Source organism: Rhinolophus sinicus, linkage group LG03 (assembly GCF_036562045.2).
Source record: "Rhinolophus sinicus isolate RSC01 linkage group LG03, ASM3656204v1, whole genome shotgun sequence".
NCBI lineage: Eukaryota > Metazoa > Chordata > Mammalia > Chiroptera > Rhinolophidae > Rhinolophus > Rhinolophus sinicus.
Window position 1 is genome coordinate 94264646 of NC_133753.1, and position 24924 is coordinate 94289569.

The window sequence follows — 24924 nt, forward strand, 5'->3', positions numbered from 1 at the left end:
GCACTCTAGAGAACACTGAGGATGGTTAGGTTTGCTTGGTGGCAAAAGAGGCCACCACCACCTCTTCCAGAAAGCTAAGGAAGCCAGGCAATGATTTCCAATGAGACCCCGGTGTCCACCTGGGACTTTGGGGGGGCAGGTATGCAGAGGAGGCACGGAATGTGTTTGTTCACCTGTCTTTAGTAGACGTATAAGACTCCAGACACGCTGTCCACAGCCAAGCTGAACTGCTCCCGTGCTTACCCAGGCGCCCTTTGCTGACCTCTATTGACGGATGGCGCAGGGTTTCTATGCCTCATGTCCAACCAGGTAAATATTTATTGAAGTGATTGGGCATCCTAATTAAGAGATTTGTGCCCTTCCTCTCTTTCCTTTTTAAGGATTCGTAGCAGAGGCTTAGGAGATTAAGAAATATTTTGCTGGTATTAATGCATCCAACTTCACAAGGGCGAGGCCCATGTTGTGAGAATGATCCCGGCCAGTGGAGGGGAGGGCTCTGGGTCAACCTGGGTGATTAAGGCTGGATTCTTACAAAGCACACTGACTTTCCATGGGGGGTAGGATGAGGGGAGGAGAGAGAAGAGGGTGTTCATTTGCCCGACTGCTTTGATTTTCACTTCCAAATATGCTCTCAACTTTCTATCCTTTCAGTAAATGAATTCATAAATCTGTGTTTGTCACATACATAAAATAATAGTGAAGAGTTTGTTTATCCAGTGTGTTCACATACACGGGTGGTTCTCAACCGAAAGTGATTTTGCTCCCAAGGGGACATTGGACAATATCAGGAGACACATTTGGTTGTCACAACTCAGGGTAGGGGTCATCTGGTGGGTGCAGGCCAGGGATGCCTGTAAATATCCTACAGTGCACAGAACAGCCCCCACAACAAATTATCTGGTCCCAAATGCCAATAGTACTGAGGTTGAAGAGCCCTGACATACATTATCTCATTTAATCTTAATAAATAGGGTAGTTCTCTGTGTCCCTAGTTTGCAGATGAGCAAACCAAAGCACAAGAAGAAAAATATCATGTGTGCAGGCAGGAGAAGGTGAGATTGCTGAACTCAGACCCTCTACCTTCAAACTCTTTAGTAGGGTCTTCAGACCCCTTTCTTCTCTTTTCTCAGGGCTCTCTACAAGTAATTAAAGTCAACTGGCTCTGGGATCCTACCTAGTGTAGAATTTAAGCCAATTTAAAGGTTGCCTATAAATTAGCAATTATGTAGTTATTCAAATGAGGTCTCTGTGAAGATCCAGCTTTAGGCAAGGTCCTAAGAACCCCCCCCCCCCCATAACTCCTACAAGTGGGGACAAGTGTGGGCTCTCTACATGTCTGTGTCACACCAGAAAATAGGAAAGTAGCTGTTGGCCCAGCTCTGACAGATGTCAGGCAGAAGGCTAAAGAGGACAAGATTGTGTGCATTTTGGGGTGGAGGGGTGACCCAGGAATGGTGTATACTTTGCTTTATTTGGGGGTGCTCTTCCTGGAACTGAGGTTCTGCAGGAGGGAGTCTGGGGCAAGAGGAGAAGGGTTGGCTAGGGAAAGGGTTGGGGGTGCAGAGAGAAGAGGGCGATGGGGACTCTGAAAGTCCAGGCTGCAGGTAGAGCCTGGAATTCTGGGAACATGGAGAGATAGGGGCAGGAGAAGAGGGAAGGGGCTTCAGTTGTAAGAAAGAGGGAAATAAAGCAAATAGACCATTTCAGATTTTGATGTTGGAATAAAATTGCAAAAAGAGACTCAGTTAGAAAGTCTGGAGGTTTAAATTACCATTTGACCACTAATCTACTGCAAAACATCTACAGAACAAAGCAAGGTGCAAACACATCCAACGTCACCTTACTTCTGTGTTTTCATCTTAAAGTACTATCATATCTATGGACTCATAGACAAGACACAAAATGTAGAGCTGGGAAAATTATCCCCATTTAACAGATCAAAAAATTGAGGACCAGAGAGATTTAAGTGTCCGCCACCATGCAAGTTGATAATGGTGAGTTCTGCCAGAATTGGGTCTTCTAGCACTGAAATGAATTCTTTCCATAAGCCAGCAGGTTTTCAAATTGTGCTCTAAGAAGGTCCTGGGAACTGCAGAAGTTGATGAAGTGAGAAGAAGAAGGGGAAGTAGAGAGAGAGTGGCTGTGGGGATCCCTTCCCCCACCTCAATCAGAACAACTCCAATTTTTATCTGTTTTACAGGTTAGGTTCTACAAAATATTTTGTTTTGGGGAAAAGCGGGGAGGTTCTGGGCCTAAAAAGAAGTTTTAGAGTCACTTAACTACACAGGATCTGTCCGGACATTCTCAGCTGTGACTACAGAATTTCTCCTGCTTAGAGAGAAGGGCTGCAGAAGTTCCAGGTCTCCAGGGGTCTTGACGATGCCTTAGAGCAGAAGACTTAGTATTGTCTTCACGCTTAGGGAGCCCAAATTCAGCCTCCCATTGGCTCTAGTGAAATGGCCTCAGAAAAAAGGGAGACTCAGAGAGGCCGAGGGCTGTACTCACACCCCCAGAGCCGGTGGGATGGCCAGGCAGCCCAGAAGGGGAGAGCTGCAGATTATTTGGGGCCCCCTCTCTCTCTGTTCCCCATTCGCTGCCCTTTTACAGAGGAGAAAAGAGAGACCCAGAGAGACCCATTGACCTGCTCAAGTGACACAGCTCACACCTGGTAGACCTGGGATTACACACCAGCCCTGTCCAGCTGCAGAGCCGGTGCCCATAACTATTGCACTACCATACCCAATACGTCCCTGCCTCATCAGCCCTCCATTCCTTCATGCTTAGAAGCTCACAGTGTATAGCAATGCTCTGCTCTGGACTAAGAAGGGGCCTGCACTTTCTGATACATCATCTAATTTATTATCTTGGCCCCCCGCCACTCATCGTCTCTTCCAGCCTCCTTACTGGGCACCTTCCTGCACTGCAAAGGCTGACGGTGAAATATCACACTTCTAGATTCCTCCACTGCTAGGGCCTTGGATGAGAATATGGCTCTTCAATCAGATGTTCCCAAGCAAGAATGGAAAGCAGCAGTATGGCAGAGGTCACCTTTGGCTACCCCAGTCGGTTTTGACAATGACACCTTTATGGAGATGCTGGGTTTTTCTGCACCCACGTTCCTATGTCTAGTCACTAGCTTCATAAATATTAAGGGAAAGTTGGGGCAGGGGTAGAGGGGTAGTGCAGCTTTCTAAACTCTGAATCTTGGTGACAGCGGGTATGCTTGAAGTTGGAGGTTCTAGAGGTGGCTATGTATTTCCCCATCTTCCTGACTGTGCTAGAAGAGGCAGCTCTCCCCACAAGAATTCTTCCCATAAGACTTCCCCACATGGAAAGTTTCATGATATTGGATATGATACCAAAAGCACAGACAACAAAAGCAAAAATAGACAAATGGAATTACATCAAATCTAAAAACTTCTGCACATCAAAGAGAACAATCAACAGAGTGAAAAGGCAATCTTTGGACAGGGAGAAAATATTTGCAAATCATATATCTGATAACGGGCTAATATCTAGAATATATAAAGAACTACAACTTCACAACAAAAAATAAATAACCCAATTAAAAAATGGACAAAGGATTTGAATAGACGTTTCTCCAAAGAAGATATACAAGTAGCCAACAAACACATGAAAAGATCCTCAACATCACTAGTCATTAGAGAAATGAGATAAAAACTAAAATGAGATATAACCTCATCCCATTAGGATGGCCACTTTAAAAAAGTACAGAAAATAACATGTCGGTGATGATGTGGAAAAATTCAAACCCTTGTGCACTGTTGGTGGGAATGTAAACTAGTGCAGCCACTATGGAAAATAGCATGGAGGCTCCTCAAAAAATTAAAACTAGAACTACCTTATGACCCAGCAATCCCACTTCTGGGTATATACTCCAAAACACTGGAAGCAGGATCTTAAGAGATATTTTCAAGCCTACGTTCACTGAAGCATAATTCACAATAGCCAAGAAGTGGAACCAACTTAAATGTCCATCTACGATGAATGGATAAATAAAGGGTGGTATATTCACACAATGGAAAATTATTCAGTCTTGAGAAAGAAGGAACTCCTGTCACATGCTACATACAGTATGGATAAACCTAAGGAAAATAATCGAGGGAAATAATCCAGTCACAAAAACACAAATACTGTATTATTCCACTTACATGAGGTATCCAGAGAAGTCAGATGCATAAAAAGAGAAAGTAGAATGGTGGTTGCCAGGGGCTCAGGGCAGGGGGAAATGAGTTGCTGCTCAGTGGGTACAGAGTTTCACTTTTGCAAGATGAAAAAGTTCTAGAGGTCTGTTGCACAACAGTGTGAACAGAATTAACACCACTGAGCTGTACGCTTAAAAATGGTTAAGATGGCAAATTTTATGGTACGTGGTAAAGTGAAAAATGGAAAAAACAAAGAGGCCATCCCTCTAGCAGGTGAGTTCTAAAGAGTTCCAGGGTTGGTTCCTGGAGGCCCAGTCCCCAACCCTCTCCTCTAGGCCTTCCAGTGGAGTCTTAGATGCTAATTCATTCCACTGAATGTTGTCTGTGTCACATAGCTAGAGTGGCCCCTGTTCCTTGCACCTGAGTCCTGACTGGAACACTCCTGCTTCTTCCAGCAAACCTCCCAACTGTGCCAGTCTCCGCCTGACTTGGGCTTTGGGGGTGTTTTGTCTTTCCTTGCTGTTTACCTGGTTCGCAAGAATAGTCATTGAAAATACCAGTGACTCATGGCCATCAAGCCTGACCGTAAACAGATGAATGTGTGCATCCTAGCAGGGGCCACACTCTACCATTCAGAGCTCAAGTGCTACTGAAAGACAGCTGGGGTGGAATCCCGACTCTCTGGTTCCCTTTCTGCTGTGGGACCTTGGGCAACGTACTTGTTTGGCCAAGCCTCAGTTTCCTCATCTGTAAAATGGGGATATTAATAGTGCCTTCCTGACAGGGTGGTTGTGAGAATTAAGTGGATAATCCCAGCTGGCAGCAAGCTTTCAATGATTTTTAGTGATTCTGAATGAATGAGGGCATATTAATGGCTTTGTCTCAGTGTGTTCAGATCCTTCAGCCTCTTTATCTACATCCAAACTTACATGCTTTTCTACTAGAGCCAGATTCTCTGCTGCCACAACTTAAACATGTTTCACATTTGTGAGAGACATGGAAAAAAGGGAAGCTGGAAACTCAGAGGCTCAAAAGCTGGAGGCCAATGTTAGTTAGAAGGCCCTTGGAGTCCCTGAAAAGGGAGAATGCAAAGGGGCGTGGCTGGGTGGGTTTGCAGTGGGTTGTGTGTGCATGTGTATGTGCATGCATGCGTGCGTGTTTGTGTGATGGGGTGGGGAATGGCTTGTCCAGAGCTAGCAAGAGCCTGGCATGGAGGCAGCCCTTGCCCACTTGCCTGCAGCCTCCTACCCTATGGAGGCCAAACCTAGAAAGACACTGGGAACCAGAGCCAGGCTGCCCCCTCAATCGGCAATGCAGGGATCCCCTTTTAACCCATGATGAGTGTGTCCTCTCCAACCCTTAACTGCAGCCTCACAACTCTTAACTAAGATAAGACGCCAGACCCAGTCAGAGGAAGACCAACGCCCCCACGGCCACGACTAGGGCTCTGGGCTTCAGACAGTCTTTAGGAGAAGACCAGCGTTACACTGTTGGTTGGGATCTGCGGAATCAAAGGTTGGAGTAGGTGTGGTCATCAAGGCACAGAGGGAACTGTGATCGTGGCACCCAGCCCAGATGTTGTCAATGGGCCTGATTTTGGAAAGGGCTCCCCAAAAGGAGTTGAGGGAGATTGAAAGAGCAGATAATTTTGGACCTGGATGGTTGATGGCCTTGAAGGCCAGGCTGAGTGACCTGACCTTTGTTGGGGGATGCTAAAATCACTGACTACTGACCACTAAACAGAATCCAATGACAGGTGGGACATGGGAATACAAATGCCCAGAGCCCTAGCCTCAGTTTGGGGCAGCTCTGAAAGGCCAGCCCGGCTCCAGTGCTCCCTCCCCCAGGGGTAAGGTTGTCTGCGACCTCTGTGTGGCTGCGACCTCTGTGTGGCAGCGACCTCTGTGTGGCAGCGACCTCTGTGTGGCAGCGTGCAGCCCTGTGCTCATCTGCTGCCCTGGCTCCTCGGCAGGTGCACTGAGAGCACCGGGCGGGCCATAAACTCTTGCATTCAAACAGTCTTCAAGTTACCATTGTCACACTGAGCAAATAGAAGTACAGGACACCCATTTACATCTAATTTCCCTTAAAGAATGAATACATTTTTGAGTATAAGTATGTCCCAAATATTACATGGGACATACTTATACTAAAAAACAAAACAAAACAAAAATCCTTCATTGTTTATCTGCAATTCAAATTTCACTAGGTGTCCTATATTTTATGGGGCAACCCTGCTCCATCTCAGAGTCTGCTCTTTGGAGAATCTGACCTATAAAAAACCCTATGAAGTGGCAATATCATTGCCTTATTTTAGAAACAAAACAGCTTCAAAGAAGTTACAGTCATCTAAGTGACCCTGGTTATTAGGGGAAGAGTGAAACAACAAACCAGTGTATTCAGGAGCTGGATCAGCTGGACTGGGCTGGGGGTGCAGAAACTCCCCAACTATTTTCAAAGCCTCACATCTAAGTGGGCTTGAGGCTCTGGAGGAGAGGGTTCCTCTCCGGGTTTTCCAACTAGCCTTCCCAGAGCAGGGCTGAACCACCCTGGGGAAGAACATTTTAATCAGCCACCTTGTCTCGGCCTCCTTTGGCCTTTGCTTTCATTGTCAGAGTTTGTGTCAATAGCTGGAAATCCAGGCAGCAGCACAAGTAGACATTTCTGCTCCTTCCCAAGCAGAAATCTCACAAAGGGCAAGGCTCCCCTCTTTACAAGGAAAACAAACAGGTCTCTAGGCTCCCAGGGGCTGTGGGTGAGCTGGGATGGAGGGAGGCTTGGGGGCGGGGTGGGCAGCCAGCTGGCTTAGCCTGGCCCAGGCTCCCACTCTCACTAGCTTCCAACTTCCATCTGCCTTTCCTCAGGCACATCCGGACTGCAGGGAACCCCGGCAGGCTTCCCCTCTCCTCTGGAGAGTGGAGTTGGCTTGAGTCTCGGGATTGTTCAGCTGGGTCGGGGCAATTCCACTCCAGCCCTCCCTAGGAGCCAGGGTGACCTGTGAGGCAAGTGTGGCTCTGCCAGCCCCTGCTCCAAACCCTTCCATAGCTCCTGTGGCCATTTGTTGCCTTGGTCTGCCTGTTCCCTCTACCTGGAATGCCCTTTCTTGTCTGTTTGAGCTAATGGAATCCCACCCACTCTTCAAGACCCTTTATCTAGGAAGCCTTCACTGTTAACACCGCCCCTCCTTTGGGTTCCTGCTGCATCCTCACTGGTGTCTGATGCCCTCTCCCCAGGGTGCCCTGCCCTGTGGTTAGCTGGGCAGGTGGGTCTCTCCCCTTGGCAGTGTTTTTCAGTTTATGTAAGTCACTGTTACATTCATGCTCCTTTATAGCTCTCTTAGATAGACAGCACTGTCTCCATTTTTTAAATGGTTAGGTAGGTCAGGCAGCTACTAACTGCAGAACATAAGTCAGCTACCCAGATCTTCTTAGTCAAACGCCAGTGCTGTTTCTACCAAAGGCTGACTTACAATCTTATATGCAAAAAAACACCTAGCTCAGTGGGCAGGCACACAGTAGGAGCTCATTAAATATTGAATAATTGCAGTGAAGCAGAGATTTTGCAAAAATGTGGAGCTGTCTAATGGCTTTCCATAACACCGAGAGGAACCCCTTCCTCTGTTCTCCCCCCACCCCCATGGCTGCCCCAGCTCTCGGGAGGGTATGGAATGCTAGGGTAGGAGTTCCACTTCCGGTTCTGCTTCCTCTTTCACCGGAATGCCTGGCTGGGTGACTGCGAGGTCAGCTTCTGGGAGTGCCATCGGAAGCTACCATCATTGTGCCATCGGTGGTAACACCAGCGGAACTGTGATTGAGGCTCATGCAGCCAGTCCCGGGAAGGGGAGGGATAGGAGGTACTTTCCATTTCTGGGGTGGCCCCTGCCTCACCAGCCTGCCTGGGAGAGAAGCAGACTTGGAATCTCCCACCCCAGGGCTATCCCTGAGGACAGGGCCTGGGTAAAGGCTTCCACCTCAAATATCTCAAGGGAGCAATAGTTTCCTCAGGAAATCATGATGGCTCCACCTTCCAGGTCGACCCCAAGTCCCACCTCTTGTCACTCCCTCCACGGCCACCCGCCGGTCCCAGCCATCTTATGTCTCTGCTGGATGACAGTAGTAGCGCCCAACAGGCTTTTGTGTTCCTACCCTTCCACCTCTCCCCATAGTCTGCTGTTAACAGAGAAGTCAGGGTGATCAGGATACGCTTGCTCAAAACCCGGCCCAGCTCCCCAGCTTTTCTCTGAGAAAAGCACAGGTCCTTACAGTGGTCCCCCAGGACCTCTCTGAGACCCCATTGCCTCTCTGCCCCACTCACTCCACCCACCTACTCCTGTGTACCAGACGCTCTCCTGCCTCTGGGCCTTCACTCTGGCTGTTCCTTCTACCTGGAAGGTTCTCTCCCCAGAAATCCACGTGGCTAACTTTCTCTCCTTCAAATGATTGCTAAGAACCCCACCTTCTCAACAAGGCCCATCCTGGCTAACCTGTTTAATACTGAAGTCAGCCCCAAGCTGTTCCCCACCACCCTAACCCTCTTCCATTCTCTACTTTTTCTTTCTAAGTAGGGCTGTCACCTTCCAACAAACCATAAAGTTCCCCTGTGTTGATTGTCTGTCTCCTGCCATGGAATGTCAAGCCCATGAGCCCAGGGACTCTGCCTTGCTCTCTTCTGTAGCCCTAAAACAGTGTCTTGTTTGTGGTACGTACTCAATACCTATTTGGGGATTGAATGGAATCTGTAAATGTGGGTGATATCGTCCCTATATAATTGGGCTGTGCCAGAACTAAATCAGTCTATTAAGAACACTTAGCTTAGTGCCTGGCACGTGGTAAGTGCTCAGGGGATCTTCTTATAACTAATATGGTAAGTGAATAGTTTAGAAAGATCAAAGGGGCATCTCCGGTGAAACGGGGAAGGGTGCTCCTACCCTCCTCTTTCCTCTTGCTGGGGCTTGGGGAGTCTATCTGTGAGTGGGACCTCAGCAGACCTGGCCTTCTCTCCCACCCTTCTAAGCCCGTGTTAGAGTGAGGGTAAGGGGCTCATCTGATGGGGAATCCGAGCACAACCTAGCTTAAAGGAACTCAGGTCAGCTAGCACAAACCCTGCGTTTGTTTCATAGGGGAACACCGGGGCCTGTGTGGGAAAGGGACTAGACAAAGGTCAGAGAGAATGATCTGATGCCGTCTGGGTCCCTGTCACTCTCACCCCAGCACTGTGTGTTTGGAATCCCAAAGCAGGAGTCAGTATCTGGCAAGAGACTTTTTAAAAGTCTTTTGTGAAATGTTTTGATATGCAAAGCCTTACACAGGCATTTTCAATCTTCATTTGGTTGTATTCACAATAAATTACCTTTACTGCAGAGAATAAAATGATAGGGAATTTAAAGTGTCCTGGAAAACTGAGCTATATGGTTGTGTATTTGTGGTTCCTGTTTCCATAGACATAGACTGAGGAATTATTATCTGAAAATCTTGGAGACAGAGGGGTACCAGATGCATTCTTTGCCTTCTAAGTGTTCTCCAGCTGAGACTGGGAGAGGTCCGGGACGTGGTGTGGAAGACACCAGGGTGACCCAGTAATTATTCCCCTTGGAATTGACCAAAATGAATTGGCAACTCATCCACACAAAACTCTGCACATGGATGTTTATACAGCAGTCCCCCCTTATCTATGGGGTGCATGTTCCAAGACCCCCAGGGGATGCCTGAAACTGCAGAGAGAACCACACGCTATATACACTATATTTTTTCCCATACATACATACCTATGATGAAGCTTAATTTATAAATTAAGCACAGCAAGAGATTAACAATGACTAATAATAAGATAGAACCATTATAACAATATCTTGTAAGAAAAAATTATGTGAATCTCAAAATATTAGTGTACTGTACTCAACCCTTCTTCTTGTGATGATGGAGATGATACAGTGCCTACGTGATGACAGAAGTGAGGTGAGTGACACTGTGACATAGCGTTAGGCTGCTGTAAGCATTGCTTGAATTTGTAAACTGTGACACTGCTACAGTGGATCTGATAACTAAGGCGCTGCTAAGTGACTAGCAAGAGGGTAGCATATACACAGAACCAATGGACGATTCTCATCCCAGGTGGGATGGAGGGTACGGTGTGAGATTTCATCATGCTTTTCAGAGTGGTGTACAATTTAAAACTTATGAATTGTTTATTTCTGGAACTTTCCATTTAATATTTTTGGACTGAGGTTGACTGTGAGTAATTGCAACCGTAGAAAGTAAAACTCCAGATAAGGGGGGACTACTGTAGCAGCTTTATTCATAATCGCCAAAACCTGGAAATAACAAAATGTCCTTCGGTGTGTAAATGGATTAACAAATTGTGGCATACGAGGTCAGACAATTAAGTTCGTGAACTTGCCACCATGTGCTTCCATTGGTAGCACTGTACAAACAGCTCGGTAAGGTTTCATAACCTTGGTATATCAGTGTCTCACAGCTGTGTTCGTGTACACGTGTGGCAGTGTCTTGCTGAGTGGCGTTCATTACTGTTATTGCGCGTTTTTGTGTGCCGTCGCGAGAATGTCTGAGCCTTAACTAGAGCAATGAACAAACATTAAATTTCTTGTTACACTTGGCAAGAGTGGAAGTGAAATCAGAGACATGTTGCTCCAAATTTATGGGGACAGTGTCATGAAGAAAATGGCAGTGTACAAATGGGTTGAATGTTTTTCTGAGGGGTGAGAATGCATCACTGATGAAGACAGGTCAGGGCAGCCAGTAATGAGCAGAACTGATGAAAACATTGCAAAAGTTTGTCAAATTGTGCGTCAAAATCATAAGCTGACTGTGAGAAGCATAACAGACCAAGTAAACATCGATAGAGAAACAGGAAAATCTTAACTGAAAATCTTGTCATGAGAAAGGTGTGTGCAAAAATGGTCCCCAAGGAGCTCGTGCATCAGGACAATGCACCAGCCCCCACAGCTCTGTCTGTGAGAGAATTTTGAACAAGGATGCTGGGGTTTGAATACTGGCTCTCCCGCTTGCTAGTGTGCAGCCTGGGTCCAGCCACTTCATTTCTGAATCTCCTCTTTAGCATCTATAAAGTGGCCATAATCATCTATCCTACAAGGTTCTGTGGCAGGGTGACCCGGGACGATTGCCAAGCGCCCAGAACACAGCAAGTCACAAAGATGGGAATGGTTGTCTCTGCCATCATTAGTATCATCCTTAGAGGAATGGAATCAAGAATATTTTTTCTTTTATTTCGATCTTTGTTATGAACATGTTGTATACACAATAAGCAATTGTTTTAATAATGAAAAGTTTAACTCATCAAGGGAATGAGAAGAGAAGCCACAGACTGGGAGAAAATATTTGCAAAAGATATATCGGATAAAGGAATGTTATCCAAAATATGCAAAGAATTCTTAAAACTCAACAATAAGAAAATGAATAACCCAGTTTAAAAATGGACAGATATGAACAGACAACCCACCAAAAAAGATATACCGATGGCAAGTAAGCATATAAAAAGATGCCCCACATTATATGTCCTCAAGGAAATACAAACAACAAGGAGATACCACTACATACCTATTAGAATGGCTGAAAACTGGAACACTGACAATAGCAGATGCTGGAGGAACAGGAACTCATTCATCGATGGTGGGAGTGCAAACTGGTTCAGCCACTTTACAAAACTAAACATACTCTTAGCATATAATCCAGCAATTGCACTCCTTGGTATTTACCCAGAGAAGTTGAAAACTTACGTCTGTACAAAAGCCTGCACATGGGTGTTCATAGCAGCTTTATTCATAATTGCCCAATGTTGGAAGCCACCGAGATGCCCTTCAGTAGGTGAATGGATAAATAAACTGCGGTTCATCTAGACAATGGAATATTTTTCAGTGCTGAAAGGAAATGAGTTACCAAGACAGGAAAAGACATGGAGGAAGCTTAAATGCATATGACTAAGTGAAAAGAAGCCAATCTGAAAAGTCTCCATATTGTATGATTCCAACTAAGTGACATTCTGGAAAAGGCAAAACGATGCAGACAGTAAAAGGATGAGTGGTTATTGGGAGTGTGGGGAGACGGGCGAATAGGTGGAGGACAGAGGATTTTTCGGGCAGGTTCAGACTGGAAGATTAGGAGGGCCAGGGTGCGGGCAACCAAGTCCAGTTGTGAGGGGCAGGGCGGGACGTGAAGGTGCCCTGTCCTCAAGCCCCGCCCCCTCAGCCTGCCCTCCCCAAGTCCCCGCCTCCTTCCTGTGAGTGGCTGTCCTCCTGGGTGCCTGGTGCTGGGGCGGCTCTCTGTCTACCTGTCATCACCTGGTCCTCCTCCGCCTTGCTCTAGCCTGCTCTAAAATGGGAATGGAGAGATGCCACACAGTCCAAGAGCTCTTTGGAAGGGCACAAGTGGGGTCTGTATCTTACCTTTCCACCCCCTGGCTGCCCAGCTGGACCTCTTCAGGCAGAAGGGCTGGTGCACCAATAGCCGGTATGTGATTTGGGTGCTGTCACTGAGGGCGAGACAGAGGCACTTCCAGGGGCATCCCCTCCATGGTTACAGAGTGCCTGCTGCCCTTTTACCAGATGAAAAGTCGGCATCTGCTCATGCGAAGATCTAATTAATTAATCATCTCCTTGTTACTTAACACCAGGAACTCTGAGCCCAGGATGTAACCTGGCAGAGCTCTGAGGGGAATGGGAAGATGAAAGAGACCTGTGGTCGCAGTCTACACGTGCCACTTGCTGGCCAAAGCCTACACCTCCTCCAAGGCCAGCAACCTCCTTGGGTGCCGCTGGCTGAGCTCCTGGGCCTCCAACCAGCCATGTGCCTGCCTGCCTCAGGCCTCACACACCAATGATGGACTGGAGCTGGCACCCACGGGCTGTGATTGCCCATGCCAGTCACATACTGCCACAGTGAGAGTATTTACACCACAGAAATGGGCAAACACTGCTAATCAGCTACCCCTCCGCCCCCACCCCGCCCTCCCCAGAGCCAGTTATTAGAAATTTACCAGCACACTACTCACATACTGTTTCTCTCACCAGGAACACACTTCCCTTCCCTTTTCTACCTCAAGTCTCAGTGCAAATGGGTGTCCTCAGGGAGGCCTTCTCTGCTTCCTAGGGCTGAGCACACCTGCTGCTATAGGCTGATTTCTCCTGTCTCTCCTCTGAGCTAAGTAGAATGTGGGACACGTAGTGGGATCTCTTTAAGGACATGGAGGGTGCCTGGGACCAGTTAAGTCATGACAGCTGTGAGAGTGAAAGGAGTGGTGTCATCCTTCTCAGGGGACCCGCGTGTAGCACTGCGGCTGTCTGCTCTGGTTAAGGGTGATGTCATCTTCCTGCATCCCTTCTCACAAGAACAGATGATTTTCATTTTTCTGTCTTGGTAGCCTCAAATTGCTGTCTGTCTGTGGGACAGAGAGGACTCAGGCACATGTCCTTTCTTCTCATCAATGGGACTTTCTCCTCAAGCCTCCAGGCCTGGCTTTTTGTTTTTAGCAAAGCCCTGGAAAGCTGCAACTCTGGTCCTTATATTTGTAAAGCCCTCTCCTTCTCTAGCGCCATCCTACCCTTCCTCCCTTAGTCTCTCCACACTGTCCTCAGTGTCCCTCTTCCCTTCTGCTTACAAATCTTGCTTCCAGGATGGGCCTGAACAGTTAATCATTTACACCTTAGTGAGAATTGGTGGTGAGATGACCAGCAGCAATGGGAAGGCAGTCATCCTTTCCCCTTTCACCTTCCAGGGCACAGCCTGGATCTCCTCAGAGATGTTTCCCTGAACAACCGCCTCATTAGTTTTGATCATAGGACTTTGTTTATTTCCGTCAGAGCCCGGATCATTTACTCCCCTTCTTCTGGCTCGTTATCTGTCTATCGGAATGTTAGCTCTAGGAGGGCAAAGAACACGTTCATCTCCTTTATTTTCACATCCCTGGTACCTGGCCTGTCAGTGCTCAATATACATTTCTCAACTGCACAGACGATTTCCAATCTGTGCTCAGGTCTGAGCTCTGCCCTGTCCAGCTGGATCACCGTAGTGAACTCCATTGCTCTTTGTGCCTCGATGTTCTCTTCTGTAAATGAGGAGAATAGTTCCCACCTTTCTGGATGTCGAGGTTGTTTGAAAGATCAAACGTGAGGCTGATTATAAGGAGCTCTGAGCACCTGCAATGTGCCATTGGGGTGCTAGGGCTCCATCACAATGCCTGTCCGAATGGCATCTCCCTTCCGTGTCTCCCCTCCGTGTGCAGGGAAGGGGTTAAAGTAATTCCAGGTGGCAGCAAAAAGCTGAAGAGAATGATAACGGACTAACCAAACTACTAGTAATAACTAAGAATAATAACTGGCTGAATACTTATTATATGTCAGATGCTGTTCTCCGCTCTTCATAGGAATTAAGCCATAGAACCTTAGAACTATCTTATGAGGTAGGTCCTATCACAATCTCTATGTTAGTGATGAGGAAACTGAGGCATAAAGAGGTTAAGTGACTTGTCCAAATAGTAGAGGTGGGATCAAATTTTAATTTTTGATAAGACTTTTCTAAAATCTCTTTAATAACTTCACCAGTTCAATTTCATGACTATTTATTGGATTGCCAACACCAAGAATTTATGTTTGAATGTGACTTTGCCCTGTGTCAGGCGCTGGGGGTCCCGAGTTGAGTGGGACGGATCCCTGCCTTCAGGGAGCCCACAGCTGCGAGGGGGACAGCTGGGAGTACTGCTGAGTGGGAGGGTGGGGGTGGGGCTTCCTTTAGGGCTCCCGTTGTCGGTCTGGGAGCTCCTGGAGGGTACGGGAGGGCTGCCCCTTCCCAACCCTGGTAATCTGGGACTGACTGAACACCTAAAGTCTGAGAACCCCAGAAAATCAGCCCCAGGAGGGACCCTAGAGCAGCTGTTCAGTCAACAGTAATTATTGCTCACAGGCCCTGTGCCAGCTCTGGGCTCCGCAGTGCTGGGCACATTGTGCCCATCCTCTAGGGGCTTCCGTGGGTGGGGGCTGGGTGGGGGCCATGCAGGCAGAGAGAGCAGGACCTGTCCACAGTCAGGCCCTGGGTCGGCGCAGAGCCGGGCCAGAATTCAAGGCTCCCTCCTCCCAGCTCGGGTCCTTCAGCTTCACCATCTGCTTCAGGGTCCTCAGATCCTGGCTCCGCCCCCAGGGGCCCCTCAGGGGAGGCCTGGTTCTTGCTCCCTACAGAATCTCAGGGTGCTGGCAAGGACAGCGCCCGTGATGAAAAAGGCCTCCCAGCCTGAGGCTGACCCAGCTCACAGGCTTTTAGCCCAAGGCTTGTGGGGTCTGTTGGGGTCTGGGCTCTGGAGATGCTGGTGAACTGCCCTCCTGCCCTCCACTTTGGCCCTGGGCCGCCTCCCTTTATCACTTTGTTAAAGGATTTTTACTGTCCATTTGGAACCTGGAATTTCATTATTCCGTGTGTGAAGCTTAAGGATAATAGGCTGCCACTTGAAGGCTGCTTTTCATCTTCAAAGCCCTTGCAGACTGTTAATTAGCCCTCTCTCCCCTGCCCTTCCCCGCCCCCTCTATGATGGAGGTAAGTGTTCTTGGGCCTGGCAGGGAAACTCAGTGGAGACTGAAGGACTTCCCTGAGGGGTGTGGGGCTGAGCAACAGTGTAAGGAGGAAAAAGAGGAGTCCTGAAATCTGTAATCGTCTCCTGATGGGTTCCAAGCTCCCAGGCTCCTCCTCCCCTGTCAGGAAGGGGACAGAACCCCCCTGCAGGATTGTGGCTTTAAGAAGCTTCAGAGCCAGACAGCTAGCTCTACGTTGGAATCCCAGCTCCTGCCAATTCCATGACTTGGATCGTTGAGCCTCTAAGCCTCTGTTTTCTTCTCTGTAAAATGGGGATATTAGTAAAGCTCTCCTCAGGTTGTTAGGGTTGAGTGAGGTAAGTCTCTGGCACAGATGTGAATGGATAAATGAATATGGGGGTTGGTGGGTTGGAGTGGGGGAAGATTGGAGGGTGCAGAGAGACAAGTTGGGGCTCTGATGGGATGGAGGGGCTCCTTTTCTTCCTTTTCCCCTCCTTTTTACCCCCACGGCTGGGCCTCGGCCCAGAGGGCAACCACTATCCATGGCATCGCATGGCTGGCCAAAGAGGGAGTTGGTTTTGTCTGCCTTTGTAGGCGCTTGACACTCATTGGCAAACAGTGGCATGATCTAATTTCTGACCATGGAGAGCTCCACCGAAGGCTTGCCAGGAGTGGACACTCCCATCTGCTCAGCTTCCCCAGCCCTCTGCCATGAGGGCCAAGCCATGCAACTGATGCTGCAGCCCTGGCTTCAGGGTCTCCCGGACCTGGGTTCAAATTGCTGCTGTAATCAGCTGGACAAACACTCAAGCTAAAATGGGGGAACTCATCCCCACTTCTCAGGGTGGTTTAGTGAGTTTCCCTGGACTGTATTGTGGGTACCAACTAGCTCAGTGTCAGGGTGAGTGACAGCTAACGTTATCCGTCACAGTGTGGAAACCTGGGGTGTGCACCCACAGGTGGTGGCCACACAGGACAAGCAGTGAGGCTGACTCTGGCTCACTGGTCACCTGCGCCAGCCTCTCCATTGAGCGGCATGGGGCCTGAGGGGAGGGCTAAGAAGTATGGTCAGTCTCAGAAACCATTCCTGCACATTGTGATACCCTCCAAATTTCAGTGCCAGAGACCCCTTTGCACCCCTTGATCACTCTGCTTAAGGCTCCTATGGAAATTATTTAATAATAGGTTTATCCTTCATGCCCTCACTCCAAACCCATCAAAAGCAGGGACCACATTTGGGGTGTGTCTGGGCCCCCAGTGGCTGGCACATCCTTACCACTTATTCTTGGTGACAATGTCAAGGGTGGAGTTTTAAACCCAGGGATCAGAAGGCCATCATCTCGTGAGGAATCAGAAGCACGGATCCTGCTTCCTGTCTGGAGTCAGAAGGTGAGGAAACATTGAAAGAGAGGACCAGGAAAGATACCCACAGAAAAAGGTGGTACAACCTGGTTGATGCTTCACATTGCCTAGCCCTCTTGACTGAGGGGTGGGGTGCAGAGGAGCTGCCAGATAGATAGACTGTGGGTGGAAAAGCATGCCCCTCCCTGGGTCAAAATCTCCTCAGTGCCTGTGCCAGGCAATCTGTAGGTTCTTGCCATTCCTTCGGAAAGCTTGGTGAGTGTGAATGGTACTTTTTGCCATGATGTGGCTCCCCAGGTCAACCTGAAATGACTCATCACATTCATTCACTCACTCGTGGCTTGTTCATTCCTCGACCTTGATGGAGCACGACTGTATTCCAGAGTGCTGGCCCCTGCGGGTTGGATGTGGAGTCCTTGCCCCAGGTGTTCATAGCCTCCTGAGGGAGACAGACAAGCACACGAAGCATTCCCACACCGTGTGATCAGAGCTCAGCATCTACCCCAGACCTGGGGTCAGGCAACGCTGTCTGGAGGAAGCATTAAGGTTTGAGCCCAGAGAAGCCAGAAGACATGGAGATGAAGGGCGAGCAGCTTCCATGCAGAGGAGCAGGATATTCAGAAGTCTGGAGGGGGCAATACGTCAGTCTGCAGAAGCACAAGCACAGGGAGTTTGGCGAGGCCCAGCAGCGAGCTAAGGGCCAGGAAGCCAATGACCTGGCCTGCTGGGCTTTATCCTGGGGGTAACGGGAAGCCACCGAAGCGTGTGGAGCCTCGGAGTGATATGTTCAGAAAATTTTCTTTTTCATTTTGGCTAGAATAATCTCAATTGAGTCAATACTATGGGGAAACACATGGATTGTTGTTTAATAGATGAGACGTATTCAGCAGAGGAAAGCCTGCTAAAAGATGGGATCCTTAGAGAAACGGAATGAAAGTGCTTTGGTGGTGATAATTTTGGTGGTCACAGGCCAGTAGGATGAAGTCTACCCTCAGCCCATGGCCGCTGGCCCTGCTCCCACTGCTTCAGTTGGAACATGTGTGTGTCGTGCTTATGATTTGGCTCCGGGGTCACCCTGCCTGTTTGTGCCACAGCCCTCTCTTTCTTTCTCCCCATTGCTCCATCTCTCCAAAAACCCAATCCTGCCACCTCCTCTAGGAAGCCTGCCTGCCATCTGCCAGTCCCTGGGACTATTGCGCTTTTCATGTGGCGGGGTTGCAGTAGGGCTTTCTAAAGCAATGTGCGTTAGAGTTATCTGCTCCCTAAATCTCCACGACTAGACAATGAGCAATCTGAGGGCAGGGACTATGCCTCCTTCCTCTTTGGGTCCCTCAGTCATTTAGCTCTGTGCCTGGCCAGCACAGGTGGCTTAAAATGTCTGTTCAGTGGAATCATGTTCTATTGTGATCACCACTACGTTGTTCAGAAATATTGTGGAGTAAGTATAGGGCTCCCTAAGTTGCTGCAGGTCCATTTTCCTCAGTGCCTGGTGGCCCTGGTTGTCCCTTTCTGAGTCTTGTTGAGTTAGTTGCCCAGGTGCAATTAACCATCCCTTGCTGGGCTCCCAGAGTCCTTCGTGCTTATCTCTATTATACTGGGTTGAAGCCATTTTTTCTTCAGTTTCCTTTTGTTTAATGGCTGCATTTCAAAGAACGCATCCCTTGCCTAGGACAGCTTCCCAGGAAGGGGCTGCATTAGTGCAACAGAGAGGCAACCCTCACCAGATGCAAGTGCTCCCTAGACATCGCGAGGCTGAGTTCTCTTCAGCCCAAGCCGGCCACCAATGGGGTTGTAGATACCGGCTATGAGAAATGACCGAGAGGAGCAGCCCTTCTCCTCACCCTGCCCACCCTCCCCAGGATGCTGAGCTGGAGGCCACTGAGCTGGAGGCCGCTGTCTCCCTCCCCATTTCCAGGCTGGGAGCGGAGGCACCAGGCGGTGGGAGCTGGAGGCCCCCACCCAGCGCCAGCAGAACCCGGTGGGTCAGCCATCCAGCGGCTCACTGCCCTCCATCTGCAGGCTTTGCCCAGGAGGGTGTCCTGCTTGGGGTCACGGCCCAGGAAGAGCTTCAGCCTGACGCTGGTATGCTGGGACCCGCCCAGTCTCAGGATGCAGCTTCTGTCGTGCACGCCCACCTTGCCACTGAGGACGCCTTCCTGCTTGAAGCGCATGTGGAGCGTGTCCAAGGAGAACACCTCGCTCCACAGGTGGCCATCGTACTGTGTGTTGTAGTTGCCCGCCAGGTGGCCGAAGGTCGCAGGCACGTTGGTCCCTGGCATGGCTGGGACCCCAAGCATCTGCTGGCAGAGGTGGGCTACTCCTCAGCCGTGTCTGTGGCCATCTGTGTACAGGGTCTGGTCCGCCTCGGCCAGGACCATCAGGTTGAAGAGACCTGTGTTGCCCTGTCGGGGCCTGCGGGGCTTCTCGGGCAGCCCCTGGGGGTGGTGCTGTCTGTGCTGTGCTCTGTGACATCCCGAGCAGAGGCTCCTTCTCCCATACCCAGTTCTCCAGCGTCTACTAAGGCACCTCCATGAAGTCGCTCCACGTGCATCTCGCTGAAAATGCTGAACTCCACCCAAGAGCAGAGCTGGGGCATCATGTGCCCACACTCATGGAAGCAGGTGTTCAGCTCATCGTGCTGCAGCAGGGAGGGGCCGTGCAGGGTGGGCTTGGGAAGTTGGCCCCATGGCCACGATGGCGATTTGGAGGCTCCTGTCTTGCCACAGGCAGCCCTGCTGCAGGACAAATCTGGCCACGTGCCTGTACTTGCCTGCCCAGGGGTAGAGGTCCCGGAAGAACGTCCCCATGACCGTCCCTGAGGCCAGGTCCCTCACTGAGTACAGTGTCACATCTTTGTGCCAAATGGCGGTGTGCTCCTCCAGGTCAAAGTTCAGCCCGGCAGCCCCTGGTGACCACCTGCATGGGGAAGTGCTCCTTGAGCAGGCTCTGGTCCATGCTGTAGCATGCCTCCTCCACCTGGTTCATGTAGTGACGCATGGCCCAGGCGCTGACCCACTCAGCCAAGTCCAGACCCTGCGTCTCCCACTCGGCCTTCTTCATATCAGGATCACGGCCGCTCCTGCTCTCCCACGGGCTTCAGCTTCTGGGCCAGCTCGTGAAAGCAGGTGGCCACCACCACTGGCTGGTCTTGGCCACGTTCACCCCCAGGGCGTGATCAGCATGTGTGCGGAATCCCAGCACACATGTGAGTGCGGGTGCCCGCTCACTGAGGATGGCACAGTTCCCTTCGCACTGACAATTGAAGGCCTCCTGCACCTTCCTCCTGGTCTCGGGCACGTGGCATTTCTTCAGGAGGGGAAAATAGTGAAGGTACTTGAGGGTGACTTTGAACTTCTCATCCTCAATCTTTTCCAGATTGTTCAAAAAGTCCTCGGGGAGCCCTCCCAGCTTCTCCTGCGTGAAGGGCAGGAAGGTCGTATCCTCGTTCAGGTTCTTACTGAAGTCAATGCACAGGAGACTCAGCTTCTTCTTGATGCCTTTGATTTTTTTCCTGAGTTTCCTCGGGCAGTGAAGCCTGTTCCTTCAGCAGAGCTTGATCCATTGCTCCAGGTACCGCGTAGCCTCGGGCCTCAGAGAGTCCATCTGAACTATTCCCTGCAGCCAGACCATACTCTGGTACCCGCCCTGCCTCGTGTTCATCTCCATGCCGAACCCTGACAGCTTCTTGTCTGCCCCTGTGCTGGCCATTCGAATGGCCTTGGATGGAGAAACATCCTGGGGGACGTCAAGGATATTCCTCTGAATTGTTAGGACAGCTCCACATCAGCCAGCATCTTGAGTGTACTCTCGTAGGACACATCCTTGAACTTCTGGGAGCCCACCTGGCCTTGCATGCACTTGGTCTGCTCCACGAGCTCCGCTGTGAGCTTTCCTATTTGCTGGGTGCTCAGGTCCCATCTCAAGTAGTTCCATGGAGCAGGGGGCACTGTGGCCAGGGCCTCTCCTGCACAGGCTGCGGGGGCTTCATGGTGGGCGGGTAGGCACTGGCAGCCTCTCCTTCCAACTAGTCTGCATTGGGGTGTCTCAGCCTCCGCAGCCGGCCATCTCCGTCCACTCAGTAGCAGCCGCCATCCCCACTGAGGCGACCGCTGCCCACGTGTCTACTCAGATCAAAGTCATTTTTAACAAGTGTCTACTCTCCCTACCTTCTCCTCCCACCACCCAGCCCAGTGCCGAGTGCACAGTAGGAGATCAATAAGTGTTTGATGAATGAAAAAAAAAAAGCCCTGGCAAGAGTACAAGAGCATTCCTTAGGCATATCAAATGGGAACACAATCACCAATTGAATTTGCTTCCTTCCAAAGAACGATATATCCTGGAAGCTCCATTCCAGATGCCCAGATGGCAAAGCCTAGGAGAATTCAGAGTTATTCCTATTGAAATCGTTTCCTCCAGAAGGTCCAGAGTTCAAAAGAGAGGCGTTCACCACAAACAATTGGGCCAGTGTGAGAGGATGTGAGTGGCATGCTCCGAAGGCCTCGGTGGGCCTTTGAGCCGTTACCAATGCAAATATAAGAGAAAAACTTCTCCTGGGGCAAATGTGGTCACTCAGAAATGGAGCCGTGGGCAATGAGAAGGAGAAGAAACCGTGTCAGCCACCGCATGGGCCGTGGAGAGGCCGCTGGACCTGGAACCAGCTGGGATCTGGGTTTCAGATCAAGGTTTCTGATCTCTAACCCCAACCTTATTTCCAAGTGACAATTTCCAAGCCAAGAATTAGATACAGGATGTGTCAAAGGAATTTTTCTGATTTGTGAATTGTTGTTGTTAACCCAGGCTTCTGAATGAAGGCTTTTTATTAATTCTTTGAGGAGACACCCCTATTGAATGTAGGACTATCCCTGAAAATCTCTACTCCTGTCAAGTTCACTCAGTCTTCCCCACGTATATCCTACTTTCCAGCTCACAGCCTGAACTCATGGCTTCCTCTTCTTGGAGGGTCATCTCCCGACAATACAGCCTCCCCAAAACTGGGTTCTACTGTTACCTTTTCTTTGAAACCTCTCCCTGATCATCACAATTTATAGGGCTCCAGAGGGAGAGAGAGTGGACTGGTTGTGACTTCAGAGGGTTATACTGGACTGTTCATCCAGTAAGTGTGCATTGAACACCTATTTATTAGTAACTGACGTTGAGCACTTACTAAGTGCCAGGCACTGTACTACCCTCTCTACAAGCGTGACCACATGTAGCTCTCACCACACTATGAGGGAGATAACACTTACATAATTTTTAAAATATGCATTAATGGCAGTCAGTGCTATCATCATATTTCTGCCTCTCCTGCTTCTGACTGCCAAGTAAAATTTCACTTCCTGAGCCCTTGTGTTTGGGAGAGGCCATGTGGACCGTTCTGACCAATGACTTGTGAAAGAAAATACTATGACATTCCACGTTGGAGAACATTTCATTTTCCCTCCAAGATGGTGACAGGCCAGAAGTGTTTGTGAAGGTGACAGCTTCATCAGCCTGCTTTTTTAAAAAAGAAAACTTTATTTGTTTATTTTTCACCCATCCCTAATTCCCTTCCCTTTGGCAACCATCAGCTTGTTCTCTATATCTGTGGGTCTGTTTCTGTTTTTCTGTTTTGTATTGTTTAATCTTTTTTCTTTTTTTTAGATCTCACATATAAGTGAAACCATACAGTATTTGTCTTTCTCTGTCTGACTTATTTCACTTAGCATAATACTCTCTAGGTCCATCCATGTTGTCACAAATGGCAAGCTTTTGTTCTTTTTTTATTGCTGGGTAATATTCATCAGGCTATTTTTTTGTTGAGTGAAAACAATGAGCAGATACTCAGGCTGACCCATGATGGACATGTAGGATGAGCAACAAATAAATTTTGATTATTTTAAACCACTGAGATTTTGGACTTGCTTGTTACTGCGGCATAACCCAGCCCATGCTGACCAATACAGGTTTTTACAGATGAAGAAATCAGCGTTGCATGGGGAGCCATGGACGGGCCTGGAGAAGAGGGAGCTGGAGCCCTCGCTATGCCCAGTGCCCTGACTAATTGCAAAAGACCTTGAGAGCCAGACAAATGGCTAGATCTTTATGCTATTATCTCTGGAGTGCAAGGGAAGGGTTTGAAAACGGAGGAGCAACACTGGCATACTTGGGCTTCAGAAGGACCATTCTGGCAGCTGCTCTTGGCTGACAGGTCACTGGCTATTTGTCCATCTGGAAGGATGAGTCTTACACCCCACTGAAAGCCAAACTCCCAGCGTACGTAGAGAGGTACAGGGCAAGTCTGCAGAGCACCTGTGCCTTCTGCAGCATCCAGAGTGGAGCATGCAGGCCCCCCAGAATGGTGAGGCCAGTGGGAAGAGGAGCTCCCAGGAGAGCCTTCTGCCCACTCAGGGAGACCTGTTGACTCTGCTGTCTTTTTAAATGACCATAAAACAGCATAGAATTGAGTGCCAACTAACAAGGTTAAAGGATCCTTAAAAAAACAAATGATGTCATTCCCCCCCCCCCAACTCACTGCTGAGTAAAACTGTGTCACTTCAGTAAGCATTTTATTGGTAATTACAGAGTTACTTTATTTGCATGTTACAGAGATGCTAGCGGCCCTGGTGAAAATGCTTAATGTCTTTGAACATCTTGGAAGGAATTACTCAATCCAGGGAGGGAGAATTCAGTAATTATTTCCTTAAAACTGAAATTTGCTAATAACTTTGCGGTAGATCACTTTGTGCTCCTCAATACAGCAATTAAATAATAAGCAATTAAGTGCCAAAGTGACTCAGGCATAGGACCTACCCCAAATAGAGCCTCTGCTTCCTTTCCTTTGAAAGGGTAATGGAGTTCAAGTTAACCCTTTGACTCCTGAACCACAAGGAAGCACTGATTCCTCTTGGAGCCAGTTAGAGAGGGTTGGTGCCAAATGTCATCTCCTCATCTTCAGAGTGGTATATGGGAGCTGAAGGGGGCTGGGGTGCAGCCTGCAGCAAGGAGTGGCTGGCCCCCCTCCCCAACAGCTGGGATCATGGGGACAGAGGTTAAGCTTGGGGATTCTGAAATCAAACGATGTCTGTAAATTGGGCCCAGTGCTTACCATCCAGGTGTCTTGGGCAAATTACTCACCCTCTTTAGGTCTCAGTTTTCTCATCAGTAAAGGGATACGTAGTGGTATCTCCTTCACTTGGTGGTTGTGATGATTAAATGACACGTGGAACAGAACCGTGTAAACTCAGGACACAGTAAATTCTCAGGAACTCTGAGTTGTATTGTCTTTGTCCGAGAGCCCAGGTCTCTGCCAGCTATGTGACGGGAGAGGAGATTTCTCTGCCTGCTTCAGGGAGCTTCAACAGTGGGGGTGAGGGGGGAGTGGTGCTTACCATCTTGGAGCCAGTTTACCCAAGATGGAGTCCTGGCCCCCATGTGTGCACACCCAGTATCTGTGTGGCTTTGCGGCACTCCCCACTCTCTGAGGACTCGGGGCTCCTCACCTGTAAATTGAGGAGAGCACGATACCCATCATAGTGGCAAGGGCGCCGGGTGTCCTGTGTTTAACCATGTGCTTTAGTTGTTTAGCTTCCTGCCAGGCAAATTAAAAAAAAAAAAAAAAATCAAGTGGAACATGGACCTGTCCTTAAAAAGGATCATTACAATTTCAGACTTGCTCTGTCTTAATTTCTGATTGATACTTAATCAGCAGTGGCTTGGAGCACTTCGGCTTTTAGACTCTCCCTCTGTTAAGTATTTAATGATCTGAAAACAAACACTGGAGAAGATGCTACCCACAGAAACCCTGGATCTTTCTGAGACCCAAGGGATCCTTCTGTGATGGGGCTGGGTTTACCCTCTATTTCATCT

General features: G+C 49.0%; 1 pseudogene; it reads right to left on the reverse strand.

Annotated features, from left to right (window-relative positions):
* Window positions 1-19062: 19062 nt before the first annotated feature.
* LOC109449563 (thimet oligopeptidase) lies at window positions 19063-22044 on the reverse strand (annotated as a pseudogene).
* Between the last annotated feature and the right edge of the window lie 2880 nt (window positions 22045-24924).